The sequence below is a fragment of the Schistocerca nitens genome, chromosome 4 (assembly GCF_023898315.1).
Source record: "Schistocerca nitens isolate TAMUIC-IGC-003100 chromosome 4, iqSchNite1.1, whole genome shotgun sequence".
In the NCBI taxonomy this organism is placed as follows: Eukaryota; Metazoa; Arthropoda; class Insecta; order Orthoptera; family Acrididae; genus Schistocerca; species Schistocerca nitens.
This window is the reverse complement of record NC_064617.1, coordinates 951823256-951835296: the sequence shown is the minus strand read 5'-3', so window position 1 is coordinate 951835296 and position 12041 is coordinate 951823256.

Here is a 12041-nt window from a genome sequence, read left to right as displayed (position 1 = left end):
GTAACTTCGGAAGCCTCTGTTTAGTAATCGTAGCATTTCCATTGCTATAGCGCAGAGAAGTAATTGATTGAGTCTTGCTGCTAGCGTACCTCACCTACGACCAGATTCTATTTCGATTCTCAGCCAGGTTTTGAGACAGAGTATTTGCTGAAATTATAATAGGAGTATCGCACTGAAGTCCGCGCTGAATTCAGAGATTACGTAAGAGATTGCCGTACTTGAAGTCACTTATACTCCTGACGCAGAAGATATTTGTCGAAACACTTTCTCATGTACATACGATGCGAGAAGAGCATTATGAGGCTTCTAATCTTATTTAATTCAGGCACCTCTTGGCAGGACACATATTATTCGTTTTTGTGTATCGTTTTCCTGCCTAAGGATTTCAATTTTCTTTTGAGATATTGTTTGGGATGTTGGGGTTTTCCTCTGGTGCTATTTCCCATCACTTATCCGTATGAAGATGCAATATTCGTCCACTTGTGGACCGTCGTCCCTCTCCCCTCTTCCCCCCTACTCCCTCCCTCATTTCACAGTCTTCGTAGGTGGCCCCTTGTTTGCATGGAGCAGTACAACCTGCTACAAGACCATCTGGAATTTTATCACTGAGTTGTGATATGTTACTTTACGCCTTTAAGTTATTTGTATAGTCTTACATTGTCATTTTATTAACCGCTGGTGAGTTTTACTTCGCCACGTGGAGGTCGCTTCTCACCGGAGTGCACCTCATAGCCTTTTTAATTTTCTCGGAATGTCCCCGCAGCTACGCTGGCAGGGCAGCGGAGAGACCGGGAGGGGGGAATTCTACGGTCAGCCGTGACCATTGCGCCGCGGCGCGGACTGCACGTCCCACAGAGTTCTAAACCGGCCATCCCGCCTGTTGCCTTTAGTGCCGCCGTATTTCCGGAGATCCGCTCCTGCTACAGCCGCCGCGGCCTGTGCCACTGCTAAATGGCCACAACACCCGACCGCTGCCCCGTTACCTCACAGCGGACAGCACCACCTGCAGGCAATATCCCAAGATTCCCAGGAGGTCCGCAGCTATACGTGCGGGTTTCAGTTAGCCCTTCCGAGTATGCCGTATTCCTAACTCTCCACGAGTGCCACAAAAACGTGCGGCTTGTTCAGAATCGACCGAGCAACCAACCTCATCATATCCGATATTCTTATGTTGCGTCTTCGTTTAAACAGCACCTGCAAATCATTTAATCAGTTGATCTATGCCACTGAACTCTGATTCGGGACGACAGTGTTTCAAATCCGAGTCCCGCCATCCTGGTTTAGGTTTTCCATGGTTTTACTAACTGTTCTTTATTTTTTTCCTTTCCTTTCTTAACCGAAGGTTGTGTTGTGCCTCTAATAACTTCGGCGTCAGCAGGGCGTTAAACTATAATCCTCCTTTATGTTTCCTTCAAAACTTAATGATTCAACAAACAATCCTGTTGGAAGAACATCCGCAACCGAGCATTACACCAGATGTTGAAAATACCGCTTCAGTTGTAAATTTCTTCTATCATCACGACCGGTTTCGGGTTCTCAAGTCCATCCTCTGGTGTCGCAACTGTGCTGTGGCCCCCGAGCGCCGCGGTGGACGTGTACTAGGCGCCTGGTTAACGATTCAAAATATTGGCCATCGCTGGCCTGCCCGAGGCAGGATTCGAACCTGCGACCGCAGCGGTCTCGCAATTTCAGACTGTAGCGCCTAGAACCGCTCGGTCACACCGGCCGGCCCTGCGACTATTTCCATCCGTTTTAGTAACTTCGAAAACCTTCTCTCTTCCGCTTCCATGCCGGTCCTCGACATCAAAATCACCGTTCTTGTAGCGTTGAAACCATTCTCTGCATGTTTCTTCACTAACAGTTGCCTCACCATAGGTTTTACCCATCATGTTATGGCCCTCAGACGCAGAATTCGTCATGTTAAAGCAGAATATTACAACTTCACACAAATGAAGGGAATAGCGCTCGTTAGTTGACATATTCGATCACAAATCGAGTAATACTTTGATTTCGTTATACTTACAAATGCCTAAGCTTATTTTATGACATTTACGACCTACCAACTGCGCCACCACTTGCCGCTACTGCCTACTGCAAAAGGGATGAAGCAAAGTTGTAGGCCTAGTAGTACCCAATTTCCGAAACTTGTCATTGCAGTTATGGATTTCGCCTTATATTAAAATCATCATCCGACAGAAATAGAACCGCTACATCTATATCTATACTCTACAACCCACCTTGTTGTGAATTTCAAAGGGTACTTCCATTATTATCTGCCGCCTGGATATTTTATCAGATTGCTCACTAACTTGTTCCTTCTTTTGGTAACCACCCCCATAGACTCCTTTACTCGCCTATTCGTTTTAGTACCTCTTTATCTCGTGCTACCTTTGTCGATTTTATTTTTGATACTCTTATTTTTTTCTTGGTTCGTCAGTTTTCTAACTGGCTAGCTATGACACGTCATGACTTATGTACTAAACTTTTCATCTCTGCGTATCACTTGCACCAAACGACCTCAGGAATTTGTTATACTCCAATATGATGTGTTGGCAGAAGAGCCAACACCGTGTTGCTAGAGGAGGCCAAAGTGCACGCGTTTAAGCTCACGCAGACTGGCGTGAGGTCTGGAACAGTTAAAGTAGTTGAGTCTAATAAATAAAGTACGAAGCTCTTGGAATACTTAACTTTAATCCACAATTGGAGAACATCGCTCTTGTTGATACATGAATTATAATCTCAATATAAACTGGTAATGGCGCCTTGCTAGGTCGTAGCAAATGACGTAGCTGAAGGCTATGCTAACTATCGTCTCGGCAAATGAGAGCGTATTTGTCATTGATCCATCTCTGGCAAAGTCTGCTGTACAACTGGGGCGAGTGCTAGGACGTCTCTCTCTAGACCTGCCGTGTGGCGGCGCTCGGTCTGCAATCACTGACAGTGGCGACACGCGGGTCCGACGTATACTAGCGGACCGCGGCCGATTTAAAGGCTACCACCTAGCAAGTGTGGTGTCTGGCGGTGACACCACACAATATCTCTCTTCCCCTACATTTTTAACCACTAAAGCTCCCGCTAGTAACATGGGAGTTATTCCCTGATGACTTAACACATGTCCTATCATCCTGTCCCGTCTTCTTGACGGCATTCTCCACATGTTCCTTTCCTCGCCGATTCTGATGAGAATCTTCTCTTATTAGTCCACCTAATTTCCAGCATCCTTCTAAAGCACCACATCTCAAACACTTCAGTTCTCTTCCTTTTTTTTCCACAGTCAAATGGTTAAAATGGCTCTGAGCACTATGGGACTCAACTGCTGAGGTCATTAGTCCCCTAGAACTTAGAACTAGTTAAATCTAACTAACCTAAGGACATCACAAACATCCATGCCCGAGGAAGGATTCGAACCTGCGACCGTAGCGGTCCTGCGGTTCCAGACTGCAGCGCCTTCAACCGCACGGCCACTTCGGCCGGCTTTTTCCACAGTCCTTGACTCACTATCATATAATGCTGCGATCCAAACGTATATTCTCAGAAATATATTCCGCCCATTATGGCCGGTTATTGACACCAGCAGACCATTTTTGTATAAAATCTTCTCGGCATTCAGACGAGGTAAAATCATAATTACAGCTCGAGCTCTCGGATACTAACACCCTCTTCTCTCGTAAAGAAGAGGATGTTATTAATAATCGAAATCTTGAGATTCAACTCAGTTTTGATGCGATCTGAACACCGTGGAGATTTTACACAGGGATGCCGCGGCCAAAAGCTTCGACATCAAATATTTTTTAGTCATGAGTGTCTAGTTTGCTTTTTACATTATCTTTCTTCTGTGTGTCATGTGTTATTTTTCTTCAAAGCTAGCAAAATTCTTTCAAATCATCTGTCATGGACACCAATTCTGATCGTGATGACTGGGTGTTGTGTGATGTTCTTAGGTTAGTTAGGTTTAAGTAGTTCTACGTTCTAGGGGACTGATGACCATAGATGTTAAGTCCCATAGTGCTCAGAGCCATTTGAACCATTTGAACCGATTCTGATGCTGAACTTCCCGCTATTTTCATTTTTACTACTTCTCATTACTTTCGTCTTTCTTCGATTTACTGTCAGTCCATGTTCTGTACTCGTTAGACTGTTTATTCCATTCAACAGTTCCGGTAATTCTTCTTCACTTTCACTGAGGATAGAATGTCACCAGCTTATTTTGCTATTGATAACCCTTTACTTCGAATTTTAATCACAGACCAGAACATTTCTGCTATAGCAACACTATTCAGACGCTCCCAGTCTCTTAGTCTAGTTATTTCCGATGATGCATGCAATTCTGCGCCCCAGACGTACACATTCATGAACTTCTGCCTTAAGTTCTATATCAATGTCTGATATCACCTTCTCTAACAGCTACTTATTATGTATTCCTTCCTGTGGCCATCCTAGGTAAGAAAATTCTTTAAGTTCCTCTACCAGTGTCGATCGTAATTTTGACGTTACGCAAGTCGCTTTCTCGGGCCTTTTACCCTTCTTCACTCTCGACATTCCTCCGTTCACCCTTAAGTCATATTCTGTTCTATGTACGTTGCCCATTCCTTTCAGCAGCGCTTGTAACTCTTACCTTTGGTCAGATGGCTATCTCATCCACGGACTTTAGCATCGATAACCGTTCCCCTTGAACTTTCAGCTACTCTTCGCCAAGTATTCTTCCACTGATCTGCATAAGTGTGAATATTCTCCGTACGGTTCTACCTTGGTTAAAATTTGAATATATGGTGCAGCGACGATTGTCTTTCGAAAATCTATGAGGCTGGAATATACAGGGTTACACGCATCTACTATTTGCAAAATTTCGTGTGTGAATGACGCAAACTGTTTCTCTCCGAGGTTTTTCCTCAATTTGTGCTGTCTGCTTGCGAGTAGCTTCCCTTCCCGCGCGTTCTGTTTGAAAGAGCGATAGAAATTTACTGATAATTCGCTAATTATTGGGCCGCGTTTTTAGTGATTTGGAGTGGAGGGCTGGGATTTTAGTAACTGACGAGGTTGAGTTGAATCGCATTAACTGAAAATTTCATTTGCGACTGGCAAAGCAATCTCTGAGGCTGCCGTGGAAACTCTGTCGTGAGTTCAGGACCACCAGGTTGGAAGGTGGCGCCAGGCATCACCGATTCCTCAGTAATGGCCACAGACGACCGCCTGTAACTGAAACCAGTACAAGAATCAAGGTCCACTTATAACGTTAACACTCTTTAAATATGACAGACAAGGTGTGAGATTAACATGAATAGATTAGATAGCTTTATATCAAAGGTATCCTGTATATTTAAAAAAAAGCTCCAATACCACAGATTCTCATTTACTACCAAAAATTTTAAAACTGACCGCAAATTCTACCGTTACTCTAAAGTTTGAACCATGTAATGTTGTTGCATTAATTTGTGGTGTAAGCGGTGCTGTTATTCAAGACCATAAAAGTGGGTTAAAAGCTGTGAGCTGTCTGGGGATTTTAACCTTGCATTACTACGCAACTGTTTCACTAGGTATCCAGTCTAGCTTACAAAATTCCCAACCAGACTAACATTAATTATAATCTTTTAATAGTCATACGACAACCGGTGATATATATATAAAAAAAGAGAATTTAAATGAAAAGAAATAAATCAGTTTATATTTGGAAGTTTATTTTAACATTGATCATTGAAATTTCAGCATATTAAACTTGATTCATAACTAAACTGGTGCCTTATTTAGGATAGTGAAAATGTGAGATTGTAATCTTACGGAACACATCAAATATGGAGCCAAGACTGGGAGACTGCATACAACACTGCATTCATAAAATAACACACGAAGGACGTTGAAACATATGCAAGAGGAAATTAACCACAACCAACCGATTCAATTTTCACCCAAAGAAGTTACGTTCGTAGCGCAATCCTGTCCGTCATGTAATTACCACACACTGGTATACTAAATTCATACTAAATCTCTGTGAAATCTTCCCGAAAAGAATAGCTGAGGGCTACTTTGATGATTACACCACATGCTTCACGTGGTCAACGTGGTTTCCACAAAGAGTGTAACTCCACAATTATTTTGATAATTAAAATAAATTAGATCTAAAAGCAATTTACAAAAGAAAAACCTCGAACTGGTTACTATCGTCTTACTATTAACCTGATGGGTCAAACAACTGTATAAGCACGTGGTACTGGCCTCACAAAGTACACCCCACGTGGGTTGAACATAAAGAAAAGTTGCTATATTGAAAAAAGACGAGACGTTATAATCTCACGCACATTCCCATTTAACATTGATGATCTTAGTTAGAGTTACTGATCAACACGTGGTTCCACTTTACTCACAAAGTAGTGACAAAGCAACTACCGGAAAATAATCTGAACTTCACACGAGAATTACACTGCGCTGCAATTCAAGATAACATTAGATATTTTAGAGCTAAACCTGAAATAAAGGTGATTAAATTTTCAGTTAGGCTGAAGTTAAGAAATCCATTGTCCTACGGACTTCGCAGACACGCGCTTAGCCGGAGATCTTACCACTTCAGACGCTCGCCGCGGACAGACTGACGTGGTCCCTACCGAGGGTGCTTAACCGATACAAACGGAAGTGACCAGAGAGGCAGCTTCCTACACCAACATGACAAGGGACGGACAGAACCATACTAAGAATTGAAACCTCTCTGCTTTTAGAAAGCGTAGCTACCTGTTCCGACGTTGGTCCTACTGTTCTCTAGCAGACAGGCTTGTCTGCTACCATTAAGCATGAAACTAGAAATACATTTGCTCATTCATCCTCTCACACAGAAGGGAAGGGGGATGACAGTATCTTATCATATACAGTATATAAAAGAAAGCGGACGTAGGTTCCGTATGAGACTGTGTGACATGAATTACATATAAACTGTGTTTTAAAGTGTAGTAGTGTGACAGATCGTTCTTGTTCATGTGAAAAAGTAACACGTTCCACTGCTCAGTCTCCTCCCAGATAGTCAGAAACACCACAGTAAATTTAGAAGAGGAATTTATGCCGTAAATGACAACATATTTAAGAAATTAACATGAAGGGAATCCAACAGAGACCTTTCAACCTTACTGATGTGATAATACACACTCAAATTCAATGAATTAATATCAGTCCTCGATTTTTCCTTTTAACAGATTTTCACCTTTAAATAACTCATCCTTTATCCAGTTTATTCTCGTCGACGTCAGTCACTCCGCAATATCATTGTCACCACATGTAACAACTAGCTGTTGACAAGTGAACACTGTGAGTGGTAGTCGTCGGATTTTGTGCTGTGGATAAAATGGCACAGAAAGTGGAACAACGTTATAGCATCAAATTTTGTTTTAAGCCTGGCGGTTCTCAAGCTGACTCTGGTCACTCATCACCAAAGGACACAACACAGAACACGAAACTGCCAGTGCTCAAAGCACGACCTTAACGGTACAACGCTACGTTCTATGCCCTTTACGTGCCAAATCATCAACAGCGCAAACTACACTCCTGGAAATTGAAATAAGAACACCGTGAATTCATTGTCCCAGGAAGGGGAAACTTTATTGACACATTCCTGGGGTCAGATACATTACATGATCACACTGACAGAACCACAGGCACATTGACACAGGCAACAGAGCATGCACAATGTCGGCACTAGTACAGTGTATGTCCACCTTTCGCAGCAATGCAGGCTGCTATTCTCCCATGGAGACGATCGTAGAGATGCTGGATGTAGTCCTGTGGAACGGCTTGCCATGCCATTTCCACCTGGCGCCGCAGTTGGACCAGCGTTCGTGCTGGACGTGCAGACCGCGTGAGACGACGCTTCATCCAGTCCCAAACATGCTCAATGGGGGACGGATACGGAGATCTTGCCGGCCAGGGTAGTTGACTTACACCTTCTAGAGCACGTTGGGTGGCACGGGATACATGCGGACGTGCATTGTCCTGTTGGAACAGCAAGTTCCCTTGCCGGTCTAGGAATGGTAGAACGATGGGTTCGATGACGGTTTGGATGTACCGTGCACTATTCAGTGTCCCCTCGACGATCACCAATGGTGTACGGCCAGTGTAGGAGATCGCTCCCCACACCATGATGCCGGGTGTTGGCCCTGTGTGCCTCGGTCGTATGCAGTCCTGATTGTGGCGCTCACCTGCACGGCGCCAAACACGCATACGACCATCATTGGCACCAAGGCAGAAGCGACTCTCATCGCTGAAGACGACACGTCTCCATTCGTCCCTCCATTCACGCCTGTCGCGACACCACTGGAGGCGGGCTGCACGATGTTGGGGCGTGAGCGGAAGACGGCCTAACGGTGTGCGGGACCGTAGCCCAGCTTCATGGAGACGGTTGCGAATGGTCCTCGCCGATACCCCAGGAGCAACAGTGTCCCTAATTTGCTGGGAAGTGGCGGTGCGGTCCCCTACGGCACTGCGTAGGATCCTACGGTCTTGGCGTGCATCCGTGCGTCGCTGCGGTCCGGTTCCAGGTCGACGGGCACGTGCACCTTCCGCCGACCACTGGCGACGACATCGATGTGCTGTGGAGACCTCACGCCCCACGTGTTGAGCAATTCGGCGGTACGTCCACCCGGCCTCCCGCATGCCCACTATACGCCCTCGCTCAAAGTCCGTCAACTGCACATATGGTTCACGTCCACGCTGTCGCGGCATGCTACCAGTGTTAAAGACTGCGATGGAGCTCCGTATGCCACGGCAAACTGGCTGACACTGACGGCGGCGGTGCACAAATGCTGCGCAGCTAGCGCCATTCGACGGCCAACACCGCGGTTCCTGGTGTGTCCGCTGTGCCGTGCGTGTGATCATTGCTTGTACAGCCCTCTCGCAGTGTCCGGAGCAAGTATGGTGGGTCTGACACACCGGTGTCAATGTGTTCTTTTTTCCATTTCCAGGAGTGTAGTTAATTCACCCGCAGCAGAACTTAGTTAGCTTAGCGCTCCTTCAGGGAGATTTTTTCTAAAACAAGCCAGCCTAAGAGAGCTAGATATACATGAATACTACTTACACTAGATAACCAATCAGTATACTAACCTTAGAGAGGGTGGTGCACTACATCTATCTTAAGGGGGCGGCGCTAATGGAAGCAAGAAAATTTCTTACACTAGTAAGTGTACGGGCACTATCCGACCTTAATTTTTATTGTTGAAACAAACAATGGTAGGGGAGGGGGGGGGGGCTGATCTCGATGTTTGTAGGCAAAAGTAGTGCACATATCAGATTTTTTTTTCACGACTGCGGAATTAACCAGCTGCCGGCTAGCTGTTGACAAGTGAACACTGTGAGTGGTAGTCGTCGGATTTTGTGCTGCGGATAAAATGGCACAAAAAGTGGACGCAACGTTATAGCATCAAAATTTGTTTTAAGCTTGGCGGTTCTCAAGCTGAAACAATCTGCAGGATTAAACAACTGTTTGGGGACGAAACAATGGATACTACCCAGACAAAGCAGATAAAGGAGTGGTATAACCGCTTCGAAGAAGACCGCTCATTAGTGAAGAGTGAAGCACTTTCAATTACGTCGACAAAATTCGCAGATGAGTTTTTTATTGATCATGTAAGTGATGCACAACAGACGAATAACGGTCTTACAACTTGCAGATGGGGTCGAAATAACCACTCAAGGTTTACTACTAATCTCAGGCCAGACAAACAGAATAGCAGCAATACCGTGCAACAACGCTAGAACAACTGACGTCGGCCGCACTTCGTGCAAACACGTGGCATCAGACTCGGACAACACTTACCTTGTTCCGCACTCGTTGATAGTGCACCTGACCAACCACACTAAGTCCCTAGTCGATTTGTAGTGTCTACGGTCCATGTGCTTCCCTAGCACGCGTAGTAGCGCCTCTTTTCACTATAAGAAATTTTCTCTGATCCAACTGCGAAACTTCTCCAGAACAGCGAAGGCAAGGCCGTCGCAATTACAACAACGATGCAACAAAATCGAACTGCACGCCAATCAGAATTTCGCCGACCGGAGCGTGCCGACACCTGACAGCGACGTCATTAATTCAAACACTGAATAGCAATCCTAAGGTAGGATACCAGCCAGTTAAACTCATCATAAATGAACGTTCCCCATTCAGTAACCAGGTATCTGCCTTTTCCGTAAACACTGTAGTAATACACTGAAGAGCCAGAACGTTACGACCACCTATCTAGTAACCGGTACAGATAACGACGTTGACGGGTCATAGCATGGGAGCAATGAGGCCTTGGTAGGAGGGAGATGGCACCACATCTGCATACACAAGTCGCTTAATTCCCATTAATTCAGCGAAGGGAGGGGCGATGAAATCTGACGCGACGTTCATCACATCCCAGACATGTCCAATAGGCTTGAGACCTGGCCAGTTGGGGGGGGGGGGGGGGGAGACCAGCACATCAATCATAACTTGCCGCTGTGTTCCTCTCGCCGAGCCTCGGGGCCATCACAATCTGCCCTCGGTCAGACTCGGATAGACTGCGCGCCTTCCCCACTCTACACATGGACAACTCGCTCACTGATACTACACTCATGCTCACAAATTAAAGATAATGCTGATACATGGTGAAACAACGCTCTGGTGGGCGGTTTGCGGGTTTAAATCACCTCGGGGTATGACCATTCAGTGCATTTGACCTGTGGTCGTCACACGGTGGCGCTGGCTGCAGAGGTGTGTTGGTGCATTTCAGAGTACGGTGCAGCGAGTAAGTGTGCAGACGTTTTAAGACGTGCTAATGGTGACTGTGTGTTGTTCAAAATGGCTCAAAGAATACATATTGATGACGTTATGAGGGGCAGAATACTAGGGCGACTGGAGGCTGGTCAAACACAGCAGGGCCCTCCGTGTGCCACAAAGTGTGATCTCAAGATTATGGCAACGATTCCAGCAGACAGGAAACGTGTCCAGGTGCTACAGTAGGTGACGTCTACAATGTAAAACACCACAAGAAGACCAGACGGCCACGGAGTACTGCAGATAGCCTTGCTCGGGACTTTATCACAGCCGCTCGGACAGTTGTCTCCAGACACACAGACGACTGAACAGACATGGTTTATTCGCCCGGAGGCCTGCAAGCTGCATTCCACTGACCCCTGGTCACAGGAGAGGCCGTAAAGCATGGTGTCAAGAACACGGTACATGGTCATTGGAACGGTGGTCCCAGGTTATGCTCATGGACGAGTCCACGTACAGTCTGAACAGTGATTCTCGCCGGGTTTTCATCTGTCGTGAACCAGGAACCAGATACCAACCCCTCAATGTCCTTGAAAGGGACCTGTATGGAAGTCGTGGTTTGATGGTGTGGGATGGGATTATGATTGGTGCACGTACACCCTTGCATGTCATTGACAGAGGAACTGTAACAGGTCAGGTGTATCGGGACGTCATTTTGCACCACTTTGTTGGCCTTCCTCCTGATAAAACGCACGGCCCCAGCGAGCTGCCATCGTGGGGAGTACCTTGAAACTGAATATGGGCGAATGGAGTGGCCTGCCTGTTTTCCAGATCTAAACTTCATCGAGCACGTCTGGGACGCTGCACGTCTTCAAACCCCTACGACACTTCAGGAGCTCCGACAGGCACTGGTGCAAGAATTGAAGGCTACACCCCAGCAGCTGCTCGACCGCCTGATCCAGAGTATGCCAACACGTTGTGTGGCCTGTGTACGTGAGCATGGTGGTGGTGGTGGTTAGTGTTTAACGTCCCGTCGACAACGAGGTCATTAGAGACGGAGCGCAAGCTCGGGTTAGGGAAGGATTGGGAACGAAATCGGCCGTGCCCTTTCAAAGCAACCATCCCGGCATTTGCCTGACACGATTTAGGGAAATCACGGAAAACCTAAATCAGGATGGCTGGAGACGGGACTGAACCGTCGTCCTCCCGAATGCGAGTCCAGTGTGCTAACCACTGCGCCACCTCGCTCGGTGTGAGCATGGTGATCAAATCCCATATTGATGTCGGAGTACATGCGCAGGCGTTTCATAGCACATTTGTTTCGGGACTGCTTTCT